The 23,248-nt window shown below is 39.7% G+C and overlaps 1 non-coding gene across 1 annotated transcript; it reads left to right on the top strand.

Moving 5' to 3' along the window:
• The first annotated feature begins 378 nt into the window (after positions 1–378).
• Positions 379–486, top strand: LOC112724793 (small nucleolar RNA R71). Its single transcript, XR_003163938.1, has one exon. It is a non-coding gene; the product is annotated as a small nucleolar RNA R71 (small nucleolar RNA).
• The last annotated feature ends 22,762 nt before the right edge of the window (positions 487–23,248 follow it).

The raw sequence follows: 23,248 nt of genomic DNA, 5'->3' as shown, positions 1-23,248 counted from the left end.
CACCTCTTCCATTGCTGGGTTCTCAGGATCATAAGCTTCTTCTTCAGAGGAAGCTTCCTTAGTACTGCCTGTTGCTGCTTGCATTCCAGACAGACTCTGAGAAATCATATTGACTTGTTGGGTCAATATTTTATTCTGAGCCAATATGGCATTCAGAGTATCAATCTCAAGAACTCCTTTCTTCTGAGTTGTCCCATTATTCACAGGATTCCTTTCAGAAGTGTACATGAATTGGTTATTTGCAACCATTTCAATGAGTTCCTGAGCTTCTGCAGGCGTCTTCTTTAGATGAAGAGATCCTCCAGTAGAGCTGTCCAATGACATCTTGGACAGTTCAGACAGACCATCATAGAAGATTCCTATGATACTCCATTCTAAAAGCATGTCAGAAGGGCACCTTCTGATCAATTGCTTGTATCTTTCCCAAGCTTCATAGAGGGATTCACCTTCCTTCTGTCTGAAGGTTTGGACTTCCACTCTAAGCTTACTCAATTTTTGAGGTGGAAAGAACTTTGTCAAGAAGGCATTGACTAGCTTTTCCCAAGAGTTTATGCTTTCTTTAGGTTGTGAGTCCAACCATGTCCTAGCTCTGTCTCTTACAGCAAAAGGGAAGAGCATAAGTCTATAGACTTCAGGGTTAACCCCATTGGTCTTGACAGTGTCACAGATTTGCAAGAATTCAGCTAAAAATTTATGAGGATCTTCCAATGGAAGTCCATGAAACTTGCAATTCTGTTGCATTAGAGAAACTAATTGAGGCTTAAGCTCAATGTTGTTTGCTCCAATGGCAGGGATTGAGATGCTTCTCCCATAGAAGTCGGGAGTAGGTGCAGTAAAGTCACCAAGCACCTTCCTTGCATTGTTGGCATTGTTGTTTTCAGCTGCCATTGTTTCTTCTTCCTTAAAAAGCTCTGTTAGGCCCTCTAGAGAGAATTGTGCTTTAGCTTCTCTTAGCTTTCTCTTCAAGGTCCTTTCAGGTTCAGGATCAGCTTGAACAAGTATGCCTTTATCTTTGCTCCTGCTCATATGAAAGAGAAGAGAACAAGAAAGTAGAGAATCCTCTATGTCATAGTATAGAGATTCCTTGAGGTGTCAGAGGAAAAAAAGAATAGAAGGAGGAGGTATATAGAAGAGAATTTGAACTTATCAAGAGGGATAGAGTTCGAATTGCACCTTGATAAGGGGTGTTAGTCCCTTAAATAGAAGGATGTGAAAAGAGGGGAAGAATTTTCGAAAATAAATTAAAAAGATTTTGAAATAATAAAAAGAAATTTGAAAATTTGATTGAGATTTTCGAAAATTAAGATTGGGAAAGAAATTAAGTGATTTTTGAAAAAGATTTTGAAATTAGAAATTAAAAAAATATGATTGAGAGTTAATTTTGAAAAAGATGTCGTTGAAAAGATATGATTGAAAAGATATGATTGAAAATCAATTAAAAAAAGAAAGTTTTTAAAATTAAAGTTGATTACTCGACTAACAAGAAATTAAAAGATATGATTCTAAAATTTAAAATTTGATCCTTTCTTAATAGGCAAGTAACAACTTGAAAATTTTGAAGTAAATCATTAATAGTAGCAAGGATTTTCGAAAATAATAAAAAAATGGAAAGAAATTGATTTTGAAGAGATATGATTGAAAAGATATGATTTGAAAAAGATTTGATTTTGAAAAATTATAAAAATTTGAAAAAGATTTGAATTAAAAACAAAATCTTCCCTCTAGCGTCATCCTGGCGTTAAACGCCCAGAATGGCATCCATTCTGGCGTTTAACGCCCAAAATCCTACCTTTTTGGGCGTTAAACGCCCAGCCAGGTACCCTGGCTGGCGTTTAAACGCCAGTTTTCCTTCTTCATTGGGCGTTTTGAACACCCAGCTTTTTCTGTTTAATTCCTCTGCTGAATATTCTGAATCTTCAATTCTCTGTATTATTGACTTGAAAAGACACAATTTTGAAAATATTTTTGAATTTTTAATGATGAGAAACAATAAAAAATGCAACTAAGATCAAATAAACAATGCATGCAAGACACCAAACTTAAAAATTGACACTAAGATACATAAAATATTTTTGATTTTTATGATTTTATAAATTTTTTTGTGATTTTTTGAAAATCATATGGAAAAGAGAATAAAGAGATTCAAAACTTTTTAATAAGAATTCCAGGAATCATGCAATGTTAGTCTAAAGCTTCAGTCTAAAAAGATTAGACATGGCTAGCCAAGCTTCAGCAGGACATTACATTCAGCAGCTAAATTGATGAGAATCAATCAGCTTTTGTGATGATAAGAACATCACCTTGAAACTCTAGAATTCATTCTTAAAAATAAAAAGAAAAGTACCTAATCTAAGCAACAAGATGAACCGTCAGTTGTCCAAACTCGAACAATCCCCGGCAACGGCGCCAAAAACTTGGTGCACGAAATTGTGATCATCAACAATGGCAACAAAGGACTTGGAGCTCTCAAACGTGAATCACACTTTGTCACAATTCCGCACAACTAACCAGTAAGTGCACTGGGTCGTCCAAGTAATACCTTACGTGAGTAAAGGTCGATCCCACGGAGACTGTCGGCTTGAAGCAAGCTATGGTCATCTTGTAAATCTCAGTCAGGCGAATTCAAATGGTTATGGAGGATTGATAATTAAAAGATAAATAAAACATAAAGTAAAGATAGAGATACTTATGTAATTCATTGGTAGGAATTTCAGATAAGCGTATGAAGATGCTTTGTTCCTCTTGAACCTCTGCTTTCCTATTGCCTTCTTCCAATCATTCATACTCCTTTCCATGGCAAGCTTTATGTTGGGCATCACCGTTGTCAATGGCTACTTCCCGTCCTCTCAGTGAAAATGTTCCAAATGCGCTGTCACCGCACGGCTAATCATCTGTCGGTTCTCGATCATGTTGGAATAGGATCCATTGATCCTTTTGCGTCTGTCACATGCCCAACAATCGCGAGTTTGAAGCTCGTCACAGTCATCCCTTCCCAGATCCTACTCGGAATACCACAGACAAGGTTTAGACTTTTCGGATCTCAAGAATGACCGCCAATAATTCTAGCCTATACCACAAAGGTTCTAATCTTAGATTAGAAACCCAAGAGATACACATTCAAGCTTGTTTGCATGTAGAACGGAAGTGGTTGTCAGTCACGCATTCATAGGTGAGAATGGTGATGAGTGTCACATAATCATCACATTCATCATGTTCTTGGGTTCGAATGAATATCTTGGAGAAGAAATAGACTTGAGTTGAATAGAAAAACAATAGTACTTGTATTAATTCATGAAGAACAGCAGAGCTCCACACCTTAATCTATGGTGTGTAGAAACTCCACCGTTGAAAACACAAAAGTGATAATGGTGTAAGCATGGCCGAATGGCCAGCCTCCAAGGTCTAAGGACTAAACGTCCAAAGGTCCTATTTATAGAGAACTAGTAGCCTAGGGTTTACAGAAATCAGTAATTAATGCAGAAATCTTCTTCCGGGCCCACTTGGTGTGTGCTTGGGCTGAGCATTGAAGCTTTCATGTGTAGAGACTTTTCTTGGAGTTAAACACCAGCTTTTGTGCCAGTTTGGGCGTTTAACTCCAGCTTTTGTGCCAGTTCTGGCGTTAAATGCCAGAATTCTTGAGCTGACTTGGAATGCCTGTTTGGGCCATCAAATCTCGGGAAAAGTATAGACTATTATATATTGCTGAAAATCCCAGAATGTCTACTTTCCAACGCAATTGAGAGCGCGCCAATTGGCCGTCTGTAGCTCCAGAAAATCCACTTTGAGTGCAGGAAGGTCAGAATCCAACAGCATCTGCAGTCCTTTTTCAGCCTCTGAATCAGATTTTTGCTCAGGTCCCTCAATTTCAGCCAGAAAATACCTGAAATCACAGAAAAATACACAAACTCATAGTAAAGTCCAGAAATGTAATTTTTTTTAAAAACTAATAAAAACTTAATAAAAACTAACTAAAACATACTAAAAACATACTAAAAATAATGCCAAAAAGCGTATAAATTATCCGCTCATCATTACCTCACTGGAAATTCTCTACACTCTGACGTAGAGATTCCCATCTTTTCTTGTTTTCTGTCTATTTATGCACAGAAACAGAGACAAGGAACATCTCTTAGACTTTGATCCTGAACCTGAAAGGACTTTCAGGCGGCGTTTACAACAAGCAAGACTTTGCAAGGCTGCAGAATCCACTATGGATCACAATAATGCTGTTAATGCCGATGTGGCAAATCCGAATGGGGATGATTAACAAAGGAGAGTGCTTGGCTCCTACTCTGCTCCTACTGCAGATCTTTATGGAAAAAGCATTGTGGTGCCTCCTATAGCTGCAAACAACTTTGAGTTGAAGCCATAATTGGTCACCCTGGTGCAACAAAACTGTCAGTATCATGGTCTTCCCCACGAAGACCCAAATCAATTTATTTCTAATTTTTTGCAGATTTGTGATATTATGAAGATAAATGGAGTGAACCCAGAGGTGTACAAACTCATGCTCTTCCCGTTTGCTCTGAGGGATGGAGCAAAGCTAAGGCTAGATTTCCAACCCAAGGAGAGTTTAGATACTTGGGACAAGATTGTTATTGAGTTTCTTACTAAATTTTTCCCACCAAAAAAAGCTGACTAAGCTTAGGGTGGAGGTTCAGACCTTCAGGCAGAAGGATAGTGAAACTCTTTATGAAGCTTGGGAGAGGTACAAGCTACTAATTAGGCAATGCCCTCCGGACATGTTCTCCAAATGGACCCAACTAGATATCTTTTTATGAAGGCTTGGGTGAAATGTCTAAGATGTGCTTAGATAATTCTGCAGGTGGTTCATTGCACAAGAAGAAGACACCAGAGGAGACTATTGAGCTGATTGAATTGGTTGCTAGCAACCAATATTTATACTCATCTAACAGAAATCCTGTGAACTCTGAGACTCCTCAGAAGAAGGGTGTTATGGAAGTAGAAGCTCTTAATGCTATTCTTACTCAGATTAAACTTATGTCTCAGCAAATAAGTCTACTTACTCAACAGATGGGTGGTATGCAAGTCTCAGCTATCAACACCCAAAACTTACCTCAAGAGGTCTCTTATGACATGACAGGTAATTTTGTGCAAAATGATAATTATGACTATGCTCAATGCTCTTCTGAATAGGTCAATTACATAGGGAGTGGTCATAGAAATCCCAACAATGATCCATATTTTAAGACATACAATCAGGGGTGGAGAAATCACCTAAATTTTGGGTGCAGGGACCAACCTCAGAGACCTCAGAATTTCAACAATAATCCTCAGAGCGGCTTCCAACAGAACAATCACAATAACCGCCAATTTCAGTTTCAGCAGCAACAACCACCTCAGCAGGCAAACTCTAAATCCCAAGAAGATTCTAATTGAGAGATGATGAGGAGTTTTGCATAGGAAACTAGAGCATCAATCAAGAATTTGGAGATTTAGATGGGTCAAATAGCCACAAGAGTTAATAAAATTGATCAGAGGACCACTAATAGCCTTCCTGGTAACACAATTCCAAATCCAAGAGAGGAATGCAAGGCTATCACCTTGATTATCCGATCTTCCTCATCTCGTTTCCTTTTTCCATGATTATCCAACCTTTTCATGAGATATCTGTCAAGCCGACCTTTCCTGGCCAACTTTTCTATCACATTTTTCAAGTCGTAACAATCATTAGTAGAGTGCCCATATAATTTGTGATATTCACAGTATTCTCTACCACCCCCCTTCTTGCTCTTGATAGGTCGAAGGGGAGGTAGCTTTTCAGTGTGGCAAATTTTCCTGTAAATATCGACTGGGGAAACTCGTAGGGGAGTGTAAGAATGGTATCTTCTGGGCCTTTCAGACCCGACATCTTCTTTCTTGTTGGGCTCCCTCTCCTTTTCCTTTGACGAGTTAGGGTGCCCGGATCGCCAGTTTGGTTCTCGCAGTCTGGCATTTTCCTTAATATTGATGTATTTTTCTACTCTTTCTTGCACATCGCTCAAAGAAGTCGGGTGCCTTTTCGAGATGGACTGAGAGAAAGGGCCTTCTCGGAGTCCATTTAATAGGCCCATGATCACAGCCTTTGTAGGCAGGTCTTGAATTTCTAGGCACGCCTTGTTGATCCTTTCCATGTAGTCTCTCAGGGGTTCTCCAATCTTCTGTTTTACTCCCAGGAGACAAGGCGCGTGCTTGACTTTGTCCTTTTGGATTGAAAAACGCATAAGGAACTTACGTGAGAGGTCGTCGAAGCTAGTGACCGACCTTAGGGGGAGGCTATCAAACCACTTCATCGTCGCCTTTGTCAAAGTCGTTGGAAAGGCTTTGCAGCGGGTAGCATCAGAGCGGTCGGCTAGATACATCCGACTTTTAAAGTTGCTAAGGTGATGCTTTTGGTCGGTAGTCCCATTGTACAGATCCATGTCAGGGCTTTTGAAGTTCTTTGGAACTTTTGCCCTCATGATATCTTCACTGAACGGATCTTCTCACCCCAAGGGGGTATCTTTTCAGTCAGCGCGAGAGCTCCTACCTCGGAGATTGGATTCTAATCTTAAGAGCTTTTCTTCAAGCTCTTTTCGTCGCTCGACTTCTCTCCTTAGATTTCTCTCCGCTTCTCACTGTCGTTCCAGTTCTTGTTCCAGCTGTTCTAGCCATCCTTGGTGGCCGTGGAGCTTCCCCATGAGATCGGCAGCATGAGGTTGCCCCTCCTTCTCTGGTTCGTGCACTTTAGAGGAGATTCTTCTTGAATCTTGAACGCCTTAGGGGCCTTCTCTATGTTGTCTGCCCGCTCCTTGCAGAGATATTATGGCTCTATCGTTGTTAACTGTATCTTGCTGCTCTTGCTCAGACTCTGATGCAGTATGTCCATCCTCGTTCTGGTCATCCGCCATTGTGAGTTGTTCTCCCAGCTTCCCAACAACGGCGCCAATGTTATGTGGGTAACCTGAGATAGGTGGATTGGGTTTGAAGGATTGGCCCAAATGTTAGAGGAGGTGGTCTCCGACTTGTTCGCATTCGGGAGCCACCGTCCGAGTTGTGTGTTTGAAGGAATGTGGGGTGGTACCTGCAAAGACACTCCGATGCTTAAGTTAGCAAGGGGTTACACAGGTTTAGAGTGTATTGGAAGTTAGTTTTACCTGAGTGTGTCAGTGTATTTATAGGTGATGATCCAATAACCACCATTGGAGTAGTTCCACTTCTGAAGGTGGATAACCGTCCCTTTATCTTAAAGTTGTTGAGATATCTCTTCTAGAAGTGGATGAGAGATTTTAGGAGGCAGTTACTTATTTGAATAAGCGTAATCTGCCAGCTCATGTTAAATCCGACCTCTTTAGAGAGGAGCTTATATCAAACCCGACCTCTTTGAGGGGGTCGGGTAGGTGGTGAAGGCCAACCTTTGGATTGGATCTTTTTGAATTACTGGATCATAAGATTGGGGCAGGACATGAACAAATTTTATAATATTATTTAAGATACATAAATGGTTATATTTTTAATGTGTTCTTTGAAATAATACTTTTTTTTTATTTGCATCAATTTTATCATAATTTTTTTTATTTGTCTGAGACTAAAGTTCTTTCTTTTGGTAATATGTGCGAATAAAAAAACTAGATTTGGTTTAATTTTTGTGAACTATTTAAAATTTATTTCCCATTCAGGAATTGCAAAAATATAATGTAACGTTTAAATTATAAATGTTCTTACTTTAGTTTGAAATGGTAAATAAAGTATTTTTATTTAAATTTAAAAAAAAAATATCATATAAAAGTAGAGAATTTGGATATCAAGATTAAAAAAATAAAAAATAAAAAATTTAAAAATTGAATAAAAGTAGCGTGGCTAATTAATATAATAATTGTTTGGATAAATTAATTATATAATATAAAATAACTTTTATTGATTCTTTCAAATTTTAAAAGTGTATATAACTTTTAAAAGTATTAATAGAGTAGTACCTGACTTTTTTATAACAAATTTAAATAAAATACTTATACTTCAGAAAAGCACAAATTTCTATTTAGTAAATTTTAGGAAATTCATTTTAGACTTAATATTAAATATATTAGAGCACACACTATATATATATTGTAATATGTCTTATTTATTATTCATTAGACAATTTCCTTCCGATGAGAACCTTAACCATAATATTGGCAAAATCGATTTCTTATTCTGCGAGTAATTGGATTGGATCCGGATTATGATGGTCGCAGTTGACATCGAAGCCTTTGAAATTGAATTTCCAGACGTAGCAAGAATCGATGCCAAGGTCGGGTAAGTGGCCGACATAATTGGAGAGGGCGAGACCCAACGGAATGAGTTTCAGTGAATCGACATTGGCCTTTACGAATTTGTAAGCGTAGGAAGAAGGAAGCTTTGAGTAGTGACAGTTTTTGCCTGACCATGGATGAATCTGGGAACTCTGTGTCAAAGGTAACATGGCAGTAACAGGAAAGAATCTATTCAATGATAGCGAACTCAAATTCAATGTTTGATGCCCAGACTTACGAACCACTACGGGTTTGGTGCCAGGCCATTAATCAAGAAAAGGACTACAAATCTATCTCTTATTATGGTGGTGTTTTTTTTGTCAGGTGTTGTTGTGTTAAAGTATTTTTTGGTGACTCGTGTTGTTAAAGTATTTATTTGTACCTTATTAAATCAATAAAAAAATATTCTTTTAATGATTTTTTTTTTAATTTTTTAATATGTTTGACAAATTTTTAATAATAAATATAAAAATATTAAAAAAAAAATATTTTTTTGAAAAATTATAATTTATATTTTTTTAAAAGATTTTTTTATAAAAAATTAGATATTTTTCACGTAATAAATAAACAAAAAAATACTTTTATTTTATTTTATCCAAACATAATTGATAAATAAAAAAATTTATTTTACTTGAAATATGAAACATAAAATTACTTTTACTTTTGTAAAAGATCTTTTAAAAGCCAATATAGAAAAAATAAATAAATAAAACATTAGAAGCAAGTTTAGTTAACAAAAAAATACGCTTTCTATATTGGGTGGGCCATGGGCCAATGTAGAAAAAATAAATAAATAAAACATTTAAAAGCAAAATATTAACATCATTCGGTCTAATTTTGGTAAATAATTTAAATAAGTTTTTTTGAAAAAAAATAAAATATAAGAATTTTTATTAATAGTAGTTTATAAATAAGTTATTTTGTATTTGAATTTTTAATTATAGAAGTATTTATTTTAAAGTTGTAGCGTTTGAATAAATGACTTAAAAAATACAATTTTTTTTACACAAGACAATGATATTAAAATAACGATGATAACAAATACCTTCTAATAAAACTCTAATTCACAATAATCTTGATGGCAATGCCAAATAAATTATTGTGTAGTTAGTGTTTGGTATTTTATTATGTATGATATGATAGGTGAAAATAGAAAACAAATGTAAAATATGTGTCATGTATATTTTGTTGTTGTTTTTTTATTTTTGCTACTTCTACTAGAACTCTCTCCTCCTTTATTTGGATCGAGAACTTGTTGTAACAACTATAAAAAAAATAATAAGCTATCTAAAAACAAAACCACAAGTGAAAAAAAAAAACTGAAATTGAGGTTCCATCCCATACATAATGTTAATACAAATTTAATAATAAAAATAGAGTGATAAAAGGATAAGAAAAACATATAAGAGGGACATATACAGGTGGTTCAGACGAAACATTATGTGAAAATAGTGGTAGAGGGTCAGTACTTACAACAATAAAATATTGCGTGAAAATGGTGGTGGAGGACCAGCATTTTCAGTAGAAACAGGAAACATTTTTTTTACCGAGCCAATAATGAAAGCAGCACAACAGTCTCATTTATTTTGAAGTCAAATTTTTTTAATAGTTGTGATAAAATAACTTATTGTCCATACCCTAACCCAATACTGTAATCCAGGCCCAAGTAAGCCAAAAGATCCAATCCAAAGGTTGGCCTTTACCACTTATCCGACCTCCTAAAAAGAGGTTGGGTTCGACATAAGCCCCTCCCCAAAGAGGTCGGGTTTGACATGAGCTGGCAGATAACACTTATTCAAGTAAGTAACTGCCCCTAAAATCTCTCATCCACTTCTAGAAGAGATATCTCAACAACCCTCAGATAAAGGGACGGTTATCCACCTTCAGAAGTGAAACTACTCCAACGGTGGTTATTGGATCTTCACCTATAAATACACTGACACACTCAAGTAAAACGAAGTTCCAATACACTCTAAACCTGCGTAACCCCTTGCTAACTTAGGCAACGGAGTGTCTTTGCATGTAACACCCTACCACACTAAGCTTTACGCTTAAGTCGTAAAACAGAGGTGGTGTGGTATTATGACCTCTAAAATAAAATGAGTACATATAATAGCAGAAGAATTATAATATGCTAGGAGCCTTGAAGAATAGAGGAAATAAAAATCGCAAAATAAAAGCGCAACGCTCAAGGAACGAGTTAACTTGCGTGCTAAGGAAAACATAACTATTAAACACATGATAACAGAAGTAGGAATAGAGTGCCAAAGATACAAAATGACAAGCTCCTAACTCAGCCCGCGAAGTTAAGACTGGCTGGAGAATATTTACATATATATACATACATATCCAAAATCCAAAGTACATATACATAATCCTGCCTCTCCATAAACCTCTAAGAGGATAAAAAAGAACAAGTTAAGCAGAGAGAAAGCTAAGTACATATTTATATATATCTGTACAACAAAACTACCCAGTAACCCCTCCGCTTTAAGAGTCCAGACGCCTAACGAGATGCCTCTCGACCTGCATCTGAAAAACAACAACATAGTATGGAATGAGAACCATAGGTTCTCAGTATGGTAAAGGTGCCACACACATAATATATAAGGTCCTGGGAATGCCAGAGGCAATCCTAGAACGCCGACACTCAGATTATAGAGCTTAAAGTATTAAATAGAAGCCATAAAAGGTGGTTTTCTAAAAATATTTAATCCTAACTTAACTTAACCTTAAATCTAGGTCCCATACTGCCATTCCTCCATACCTCCAACTCCTTTATGCATTTTCACAGACAAATAAACAGATAAGGCAAACACAAGAAGGTTACAGTTATTACAGGTAACAAATACACATTTAGCATGGCAAGTACATATAGGCACACCCAATTAAAGCACAAGAAAATAATTCAAGTAATATGCATATGATGCATGCCTGTCCTATGGCTGATGAGGCTCATCTGTCGGTTATCCAGCCAACCCGACAAGTTTGAATTGTCCTTAGACTGTCCCCCGACGTGCATCCCCAAGAGTCTATGCATAGCTTTTTCTCAATAATCAATATTGCTCAATGGGGGTAACATTCCCTGAAATTTATATAGTGCCCGGTCACACTTACGTCGTAGGGTCAACAGAGTATCGAGTTTCAACCTGGTACACGTGGTGACAAGCCACGGCACTTGATCCAGGGAATCTCGTATCTCAGATTATTCAAATTCATAAGCCATATAAATAATTCAATTATAATTCATCAACATCCATATCATTCTCAATCGCATCTCATTCATCATTATACGTCAATCATATTCAATCCTTATCCTTCATTATCACACCACCCATTCTGTCCATCAATAGTTCCAATTCAAAACATAATTCATTTTTTTCTAAATGAATCAAACTTAAAACATGCTCATTTTCTTAATAACTCTAAATCAAACCATATAACCTTTGAATCTAAATCTTTTTAAATAATCATATAAATAAAATCTCTAATTTTTATAAAATTTCGGCAGCATCTCCTCTAAAACTCGGACTTTGCCACCCTTTTCGGGTCCAAACCTGCTTTCTTTTTAATTCAACATAACATTCCTCATCATCATAACAGTCACCACAATAAATCTACCTTAGATCAACAATTATACTCATACAATACTCAAATCCAACAACCAAAATTCAACTAAGGATCATAGTTCACTAATCCTAGGCTTCTAACACAAAATACCTCATTATCACAACAATCTCCACAATAGTTATACCTCAAATCAATAATTCACCAAATCATTAGTTAATCAACAAGCACTAAACCAACCATGTTCATCAACAATAACATTCAACCATAATTCTCTCCAAATTAACATAGCAACATTCACCATCCAAAATTAATAACTAATTATCTAATAAACTTCAACCAAATATATTCATCGACAAATTACTAAACATTAAACATACACCTGCATTCCAACTTATCCTATGGTCGTCTAGCCTAAGTTTTCACAGAACATTATATATTAAATGCAAGAAACCTAAACCATACCTTAGCCGATTTCCACGTAACGACCAAAGCTATTTATTCAAAACCAAGGCAGCCCCTCAAAACTCAACTAATCCGCTTCCTCCAAGTTCCAGTATTCACAATTTCAAGCTCCAATTATTTATTCACAACCTAATACGCATTCATAACACATATATATCCAATTTAATACTCAAAGCTCAAATTCAATGAAAATAAAATAGAATTATCATATCCTCACCTTACCCAAGCTTCACATAAGAAAGAGTGAACGTTTTCCTCAAGCTAATTGGATCCTAAAACATCAGAAATCAAAGAAATTCAACCTTCCCATTAAAAAATCGAAAATTGGGGAAAAAGAGGGCTGAGAGTGATTAAACAAGTTACTAGTGAAATTGTTCCAGTAGAAATGTAGAGCTCGATGCGGTGGACGCGTGGCCGCAAACGGTGCAGCAATCGGAGCTCGGACGGAGAAGTTACGAGGATCGGAACCACCGTAAGGGTTTTTGGCGAGGTTCTCATCCTTCCCTTCCCTAGAAGCTGAAAGCTTCGTTTCTGTTAAAGTGAAGGGGAAGAAAGGCTTTGGGTTCACTTAAAAGGGCTGGTCCGGTTGGACCGACAGCCCGGTTTGGGTCCGGTTCAACCGGTTCGGCCCTTTCGATCCAATTTTGGATCGTTTTCTTCGAAATTAGTGTCAAAATTCTCGTTTCGATGAGCTCTACCCTAATTTAATATAATATTCACATTTCTAATCATTCTTATTAAAAAATAATTTATTGACTAATTATCTACTAATTTAACCGGGGTTTACATTGCAGGTACTTGATAAACCCCATTTTTAGGGTTTATCCTGTGCTTAATCTAGTGGATTTTATCCATTATTCTCACACTTATTCATACAATTTGCATGTTTTACATTTTCCTTCCTGATTTTGTGCTATGATTGAAAACATGCTTCTTTGGCCTTATATTTGCTAATATTAATCCTCTCTTATTTTCATTCGATGTCGTGATATGTGTGTTAAGTGTTTTCAGAGATTAGTACCATCCCCCATTCCTTCACACACACAACTCGGACGGTGGCTCCCGAACGCGAACAAGCTGGAGACCACCTTCCTCTAGCATTTGGGCCAACCCTTCAAGCCCAATCCAACTATCTCAGGTTACCCACGTAACATTGGCGCTGTTGCCGGAGACCTGGGAGAACAACTCGCAATGGCGGATGACCAGAACAAGGATGGACATACTGCATCAGAGTTTGAGCAAGAGCAGCAAGATGCAGTTAACAATGATAGAGCCATAATATCTCTGCAAGGAGCAGACGGACAACATAGAGAAGGCCCCTAAGGCATTCAAGATTCAAGAAGAATCTCTTCTAAAGTGCACGAACCAGAGAAGGAGGGGTAACCTCATGCTGCCGATCTCATGGGGAACCTCCACGGCCACCAAGGATGAAGGAGGGGTAACCTCATGCTGCCGATCTCATGGGGAACCTCCACGGCCACCAAGGATGGCTAGAACAGCTGGAACAAGAACTGGAAGGACAGCGAGAAGCGGAGAAAAATCTAAGGAGAGAAGTCGAGCGACGAAAAGAGCTTGAAGAAAAGCTCTTAAGATTAGAATCCAATCTCCAAGGTAGGAGCTCTCGCGCTGACCGAGAAGATACCCCCTTGGGGGAGAAGATCCGTTAAGTGAAGACATCATGAGGGTAAAAGTTCCAAAGAACTTCAAAAGTCCTGACACGGATTTATACAACGGGACTACCGACCCAAAGTATCACCTGAGCAACTTTAAAAGTCAGAAGTATCTAGCCGACGCCTCTGATGCTATTTGCTGCAGAGCTTTTCCAATGACTTTGACAAAGGCGACAATGAAGTGGTTTGATAGCCTCCCCCTAAGGTCGGTCACTAGCTTCGACGACTTCTCATGTAAGTTTCTTATGCGTTTTTCAATCCAGAAGGACAAAGTCAAGCACGCGCCTAGTCTCCTTGGAGTAAAACAGAAGATTGAAGAACTACATGGAAAGGTTCAACAAGACGTGCCTAAAAATTCAAGACCTGTCTACAGAGGATGTGATCATGGGCCTAGTAAATGGACTCCGAGAAGGCCCTTTCTCTCAGTCCATCTCGAAAAGGCACCCAACTTCTTTGAGCGATGTGCAAGAAAGAGCAGAAAAGTACATCAATATGGAGGAAAATGCCAGACTGCGAGAACCAAACTGGAGATCTGGGCACCCTAACTCGTCAAAGGAAAAGGAGAAGGAGCCCAAGAAGAAAGAAGAAGTCGGGTCTAAAAGGCCCAGAAGATACCATTCTTACACTCCCCTACAAGTTTCCCCAGTCGATACTTACAGAGAAATTTGCCACACTGAAAAGCTACCTCCCCCTCGACCTATCAAGAAAAAGAAGGGGGGAGTCGTAGCAAATACTGTAAATATCACAAATTATATGGGCACTGTACTAATGATTGTTACGACTTAAAAAATGTAATAGAAAAGCTGGCCAGGGAAGGTCGGCTTGACAGATACCTCATGGAAAGGTCGGATAATCATGGAAAAAGGAAACGAGATGAGGAAGAAGAAGAGATCTGCCCCCACGGATCCCGGAACGACATATACATATGATCTCGGGAGGGTTTATTGGAAGAGGACTCACAAAATCATCTCGCAAAAGACATCTGAAGGAAGTTTACCAGGTCGGGAGCGAACTACCCGACCTTCTAACCATCTGTTTCACCAAAGAAGACGGACATGGTATTTCCCACGGACTTGACAATCCGGTGGTAATTACCATGATTCTCGCTAACGCTCATCTACACAGAACCCTGGTGGACAAAGGAAGCTCAGCAGACAACTTGTTTAAACCGGCTTTTGACAAGCTGAGATTGGATGAAAAGGAGTTAAGGTCATACCCTGACACCTTCTTCGAACTGGGGGATACACCAATAAAACTACTGGAATTCATTCCCCTACATACCACTTTTTGAAAGGGAATGAAGTCCAAAACTCTAAGCATCGACTTCATTGTCGTCGATGTAGGCTCGGCCTATAATGCCTTGATAGGAAGAACGACCCTAAATCAGCTTGGAGCAGTGGTATCTACCCCCCCCAATCTTTGCATGAAATTCCCAACACCAGAGGGAATTGCAAGCATCAGGGGAGATCAGAAGCTGGCGAAAAAGTGCTACAATGAAAGCCTAAACCTAAGGGGTAAAGGCAATGAAGTGAACACTATTGAGCTTGGAGACATTCGAGTTAAAGAAAAGTTGCGACCACAGCCCGGAGGGATGACTGAAGAAGTTCATATCGGATAAGAGAACGGAAAAAATACCAACATAGGAGCCAATTTAAAAGGAGATTTGAAGCAGAAGCTGATAAGGCTCCTACAAGAAAATTCTGACCTCTTCGCTTGGAAAGCTTCCGACATGCCCGGGATAGATCCCGAGCTCATAGCACATAAATTGTCAGTATACCCAGGATCTCGACCTGTTCCACAGAGAAGATGGAAGCTCAGTCCTGAACGGGCTCAAGTGATCAAAGAACAAATACAAGCCCTTTTAGAGGCAGGCTTTATCAGAGAAGTTCAAAACTTTTTTCTCTACTAAAGAAAGGATGCCAGTTCAAATGGACTCCTGAATACGAAGAAGCTTTTCAGGAGTTCAAAAGGTTTTTGAACCAACCTCCCGTTCTGACCCGACCTAAAATCGGGGAAGAACTCGTTCTGTATTTGTCTGTAGCTGAAAAGGCTGTGGCATTAACACTGATACGGGAGGATGAGGTCAGATAGCATCCTGTATACGTCACCAGTAAAGTTCTACAAGGCCCCGAGTTAAGGTATCAAAAACTTGAGAATGTTGCATATGGCTTAATAGTGGCATCTCAAAGGCTATGGCCTTACTTTCAAGATCATACAATAAAAATTCGAACGAACCAGCCCATGAAGCAAATCCTTCTAAAAAAAAAATATTGCAGGCAGAATGGTTCAATGGGCTATAGAACTATCCGAGTTCGTCTTAAAATATGAAACTCAGACAGCAATTAAAGCCTAGTGCCTGACCGACTTCATGGCAAAATACGCGGGAGATCAAGAGGAGACATGAAGGTTGTGGTAGGCTTAGAGAAGGGGGTTGAATCTATGCCTTCCTTTTAGTTGCTGTTATTACCCTTTTAAAACAAACTTTCAATTCAGGTTCTATTTGAACTCAGCAGCGGAAATATATGAGACAATTTATTTTTGTCTCATGAATATCAGAAAACAGAACTCAGCAGAGAAGAGAAAAGCTAACACCAGCATGTATCCTGGTTCGGTTGCTGTTCATACACTGGGTCGAGATGACCGAGCCAGGATGTTCAGTAGCAAAGCGACCGACCTCTTTAGGTCAAGCGGACCGACTTCTTTACGAAGAAGTCGGCCAAAGCGACAGGAAAAGCCCAAAGAAGGGCCCAACTCAAGAAATACGACCCAGATCCAAAGGCAGCCCAAGCCGATAAAGACAAGGGCGGTTCCATGGAAGATAAGCTGACCTCAAAAGATAAGATAAGATAAGATAACTAACTTATCTTATCCAAAGAAGGTCACATCTCACTACTATAAATACACTGGAGCACCCAAGTATAACTCATACTCTGATTCTACATAAAAACCTGTTTAATACCCGTGCTAAATTAACCATCGGAGTCTCTTGTAGGTACCCCTCACCCTCCGGTGACGAAGGAATCAGCAGTGCAGCCAGCCAACAAGTTGGACACCATCGCTCCGGCCGCCCCTCACCGGCCGGACACGTCGGCACCGACCAGCACAGAAGATCTCGACCGAGATCGACCTCCAGTTTCAGGTAACCCTCGTTAAATTTCTCATAGTAGGGGTAGACTATTTGATAAAGTGGATTGAGGCAGAACCCCTAGCCAACGCCACCGCTCAAAGAAGCCGGAAATTTCTATATAGAAACATTGTCACAAGGTTTGGGGTTCCATATTCAATAACCACAGACAATGGCACTCAATTCACAGATGCAGGCTTCAGAAAACTAGTAGCCAACTTGAATATAAAGCACCAGTACACCTCCGTTGAACACCCACAAGCCAATGGACAGGCCGAAGCTGCCAACAAAGTCATATTGGCCGGGTTAAAATGGAGATTACAAGATGCAAAGGGAGCTTGGGCAGAGGAGCTTCCACAGGTCCTATGGGCATATCGAACGATGCCACATTCCACCACGAAGGAATCCCCCTTCCGGTTAGCATATGGAATAGAAGCAATGATCCCAGTAGAGATTGAGGAAGGATCGCCTAGAGTGGTTCATTACAATGAGGGAGCAAACTCCCAACTTCAGAGGGAAGAGCTTGACCTACTACCTGAAATCCAAGAAAGAGCTCGGATCAGGGAAGAAGCATTAAAGCGTCGAATGGCTTCCAGATATAATCAAAGGGTAGTGCCGAGAAGTTTCACGGAGAATGATCTCATCCTAATCCAAAATGATATCGGAACAACTCGACCAGGAGAAGGAAAGCTGGCAGCAAACTGGAAAGGACCCTACCGAGTCATAAAAGTACTTGGGAAGGGCTACTACAGACTGTCCGAACTCGATGGACGAGAGCTTCCCATATCATGGCACGCCTGCAACCTAAGAAGGTACTACAGTTAGAAAAGGTAAAAGATCTCATTATTGGATGCACTCTTTTTCCTGAAAAGGTTTTTTAACGAGGCACCAAGTTGAGACTCAGACACTATCTGACTTAAAGGGATGAAAAATTCCCACATATATATATTTGCACTTTCCTTTGAATAAAATATATTTTTTAGATATTCTACAAGATCTCAAGATGCATTAATCTGAAGCATTCATCGTCCGATTATAAAGCAACAGATCGGCGGAAAGTGAAAAACAATTTCACTGCACGATCACGATAAAGATAAAACGTCCGATAAAGGTGAAAACGCGATTCACCTAAAAGACGATCTAGAAATGACAACCACTTTCTACAAATCGGCAAAGATGAACACAGAATAATGTAAGAAGTTATCGAAAGTGATCTAAAAAAGAACCTGACGAGGTCTTACAGATTGCTAAAATAATAACTTAAAGACTGGCCGACGTTAAGAAGTCGGACCAAGTCAACCCAAGTCATAAGTAAACCCTGGAAAGAGGTCTGGCCAACCCTATTAAAGAGGATTACTTTAACTTAGAAGGGCCCGACATGACAAAGTCAGCCCAAAATAAAAAAAGTTATACAAGTAGTCCCTGAAAGAGACCTGACAAAGGTCCAAAAAAGAGGACTACAAAATAACTTAGAAGAGACCGACATAACGAAGTCGGACTCCTACTACTAAAAAAGTTATAAAAGTAATCCCTGAAAGAGATCTGACAAAGATCCAAGAAAGAGGATTACAAAAATAACTTAGAAGAGATTGACCTAACGAAGTCGATCTCCTACAAAAGAAAGTTATAAAAGTAATCCCTGAAAGAGACCTGACAAAGGTCCAAGAAAGAGGATTACAAAATAACTTAGAAGAGATCGACCTAACGAAGTCGATCTCCTACAAAAGAAAGTTATAAAAGTAATACCTGAAAGAGACCTGACAAAGGTCCAAGAAAGAGGATTACAAAATAACTTAGAAGAGATCGACCTAACGAAGTTGATCTCCTACAAAAGAAAGTTATAAAAGTAAATCCCTGAAAGAGACCTGATAAAGGTCCAAAAAAGAGGATTACTAGGAATAACTAAAAAATGAAAGCTACAGCTTGGACCGACAAGAGAAGTCGGACCAACAAAAAGCTACAGCTCGGACAGACAAGAGAAGTCGGACCAACGAAAAGCTACAGCTTGGACCGACAAGAGAAGTTGGACCAAAGAAAGCTCAAGAAGGACCGACAAGAAAAGTCGGACCAAAAAGAAACAAGCGCTAAAAGGGACATGGCTTTACCCAAAAAAGCCACACGACAAGGCTATCGAAATTGTGCAAGACTAACTAAAAAGATTCCACCAAAGACACCAAAAGTTGTCGAACGAGTTAACCCCGAAAGTCGTCCTACCTCAACCAACAGGAGACACCACAAACAAGTCAAAAAGAAGGCCGAAAAGACCTCTCCAATAAATTAAGAAAAGATCGGCATGATAGCATCGGTCAACTATAAATAAACGATAACATAAGAGAAGCCAGTCATGGATCGCTACTTAAAAACAGCTCAAAGAGGCTGAGCAACAAGGCCTCAACATTCTCGAAGCGCATAAAAAAGTTAAGACAGATGCAAGCAAGCATGACATAAAATACCAAGCTTCAGGGTCGGACCCAAAAAGCCTAGAAGCTACTCGTTGTGTTTTAAGGGGTTGCTAAAAGCAACCAAAAAGAGTGTCATCAAAAGATACCAACCACAAAATAAAAAGTTAAAAACCCACAAGCCGGGCCAACTACAACAGATATCCAAAAACTACAGATCAGAAGACTTTTTAATAGCATCAGGAGAAGGAGGGCGAGTCTGAATAGGCACAGCATCTACAGTTCCATCATCCCGATTCAGAATCTGGCAATCCGGATCAGACATAACGGGAGGAACCAAGGAGGTCGACACTTTGACAGAAGGCACTGGGGGAGGTTCAGCATCATCATCATCCTGGTCATCAGGGACAATCTTACCATCCCTCACAACATTGTCCAGGCTGAAGAGAGTAAGGTCGGCCTCAGGAGCAATAATCCGAACCTGCTCCTTCAGGTTCTCATAGGCAGCAGTTACACTGCCAACAAGATGACCCTGGAGCTCGGAGTAATCAGCTTGGGCGTTCTCCAACTCCTCCTTCAGACGCATTCCCTCCTGATAAGATGTGATATAGCTATCCTTATGCCTCAGTGCCGTGTCTTCAGCCAACCTTACAGAGGCAGCCAGAGAGAGGGAACTCGCCTTCTCATTCTCCAGATCTTTTTCCAACTTGGTCACCTTCACTTCCAGCTCCTCCTTCAAGCCTTTCATCCGATCAAACTCCCGGTTGGCCTCTTCCATAAAAGCTTTAGTGGCATGGAGAGGAAGACTTTGAGCAGTTCGATATAGGGCCGCTCCCATGTGTGCCGTCTTGATACTACTCCGAGTTATATAATCAAAATGATGAAGAAGTGACACGTCATCCATAGGGAGGACACCATAAGGACCGATTTGTTGATCTACAAACTCGACCGCATCAAAGTCAGGAGCATCAAGGTTGAAAGGCTCAATTGTTTTTTGCTTCTTACTAGGAGGGGCACCAGAAGCTGCAGCAGAAGATTGTGGAGGATCGACCAGACAAACCCGAGGAATAGGAATTGCTTTCCTCGGTCCGGGAGAACTCGGCACAGGAGGCTTCACTGGAACCTGAGAAGATCCCTCTCCGGCCGCCTTGGCCGAGATGTTTAGAGCAGCAGTTGCCTTCTTCGCCTTTTTGTAGGCCTTCATGGAATCATTATTTTTCGACATCTCTGAAAATACAGAATCAACCACAAAAGACAAGTTACAACATAGGAGAAGAAAAGCTCAGAAGCAAGTATAAAAACAAGTCAGACAGTACCCAAAGCAGTTCGAACCAAAGATAGATCTCTCAAGTATCTCTTCGTATCCAGATGGGGAGGTTTCCCCCACAAATCTTCAAGAACAACTACAAAGGCCCGCTCAACCTCATTAAGCATCTCCCATGTATAACGTGGCATTCTCACATTCTTTTGCCACTCTAGAAGAAAAGCAGGCTCGTCATTTTCATCAAGAAAAAAGGGCGGACCCCCTCAACAGCACGGACTCAGAAGAAATAGTTCTTAAAATCTTTAAACGACTCATCATACATGGCAAAAACTTTATGCCCCTGGGCCGATCTGAAAGAAACTCAGGAAGCTTTCTTTTTGGAGGAACCTCCAGGCTTGGCCGAGACGAAAAGATAAAGGAAAAGAGTTTCAGAAGGTGTTATGCCTAACTCTTGGCAAAGCAGTTGAAATATTTTGATAAAACCCCAGGAATTCGGATGAAGCTGGGACGGAGCAATGTTACATGACCACAACAGGTCGGTTTCAAAAGCAGTAAAAGGAAAAGTAACGTTCAATTGACTGAAGAAGTATTCATAGGCGTAGAAGAAGGGACGCTCCCCCTCGATGGAAGTCGGAAAACAAACTCTCTCATCAGAATCAGGAGCAACAAGCTCATAATCCCCTCAGGGGCACTGTTACCACAAATCCTATGGCGCTTCCTCAGCTCTGTGCAAAATTCAGCATCCACAACAGAAACACACAACAAGACAAGGGAGTCCAGCCAATCGGACATCCCCTCAGGAACTCTAGAAGACATCTCTACAATGTTATTGCGAGAAGACATGAGGCCAACTAATCCTACAAGTAAGAAAAGAAGATGGGATTACTAAAAACATCTCGGACAAGGGAGAAAATAACTCAATACGATACAGGTGAACACACAGAAAAGAAAAACCCCAAGACTCAAACCAAAGTCCTGGGGCATCCTTTGGAGGCAATAATAAAGCAAGGTTTCTAGGAAAAATCTACTCCTCGCACCCCAGCATCTCTCAAAACAAGAAAAGAAGGCTTCAAACAGCAAGCATTTTCCATCAGAGTGAAACACAAAAGTCATCAAAAACATTGCCTTACAGTCTAAACCAGCAAAAATCATCCCCAAACATCAAGCACGCCAAACAGAGACCATTAAAGATACAACCTTTTTCAGAATCAAACAAAAGCAACCTTCAAATAAAGCAAGGAACAGATGCGGATAGCGGTATCAGAACAGAAACAACAAGGAACATGCAAAGCCTTAAAAGCATCAAGCAAAAACAAAAAGGATCATGCAGAAGATGGAGAAACTCCCAGAACGCACATTTCAACAACAATAGGGCACGATGGAAACAGAAAGATCCAAACTTTCTCTAAAGGAAAATCAAAATCAAAACCTCATCACAAAAACAAAGAGAAAGCGCGAAATGGGACTAACCTGGAGACGAAAGAAGCTTCGAGGAAGAAAAATGGAGGCGCAAAAATAAAAGCTGCCCAGAAAATCGCCAAACAAACGCCGCAACACAAGAAAGCAGAAGTGCAAACAAAAAACAGAGAGCGAAGAAAAGAAGTTACGAAAAGGGCGAAGGAGAGAAACCGTTTCTGGGTTTTCAAAATCAAAATAAAGAGCCAAAGGGAAACGTGACAATTAATGTTAAAATTAATGAAAGCATTAAACCCTCGCACGTTCCCAAAGCGCCGATATAAAAGCGCGCGCTTTTAGAGGAAAAACGTTCCACATTCAAAAGCTTCTACAAAGGAATCAACAAAATGCTTGAGTTCGGCTTCACTAGAGAAGGACCGAAGTCAAGAACTCGACCTCAAAAAGAAGACCGAGCTCAAGCAGGGAAACTGTTCATACCCTGGGTCGAGATGACTGAGCCGGGATGTTCAGTAGCAAAGCGACTGACCTCTTTAGGTCAAGCGGACCGACTTCTTTATGAAGAAGTCGGCCAAAGCGACAGGAAAAGCCCAAAGAAGGGCCCAACTCAAGGAATACGACCCAGATCCAAAGGCAACCCAAGCCGATAGAGACAAGGGCCGTTCCATGGAAGATAAGCTGACCTCAAAAGATAAGATAAGATAAGATAACTAACTTATCTTATCCAAAGAAGGTCACATCTCACTACTATAAATACACTGGAGCACCCAGGTATAACTCATACTCTGATTCTACATAAAAACCTGTTTAATACCCGTGCTAACTTAAGCATCGGAGTCTCTTGCAGGTACCCCCCACCCTCCGGTGATGAAGGAATCAGCAGTGCAGCCAGCCAACAAGTCAGACACTATCGCTCCGGCCGCCCCTCACCGGCCGAACACGCAGCACTGACCAGCACAGAAGATCTCGACCGAGATCGACCTCTAGTTTCAGGTAACCCTCAGAACAGTTGCCTTGTGCTATGCAACCTACATCCAGTCTCCTCCATAACTATGGAAGAATTTCACTATAGTTAA

This window comes from Arachis hypogaea, chromosome 11, assembly GCF_003086295.3.
Source record: "Arachis hypogaea cultivar Tifrunner chromosome 11, arahy.Tifrunner.gnm2.J5K5, whole genome shotgun sequence".
Lineage (NCBI taxonomy): Eukaryota > Viridiplantae > Streptophyta > Magnoliopsida > Fabales > Fabaceae > Arachis > Arachis hypogaea.
Note: the sequence above shows the minus strand (reverse complement) of the source record. Positions and strands in the feature narration are given on the sequence as shown.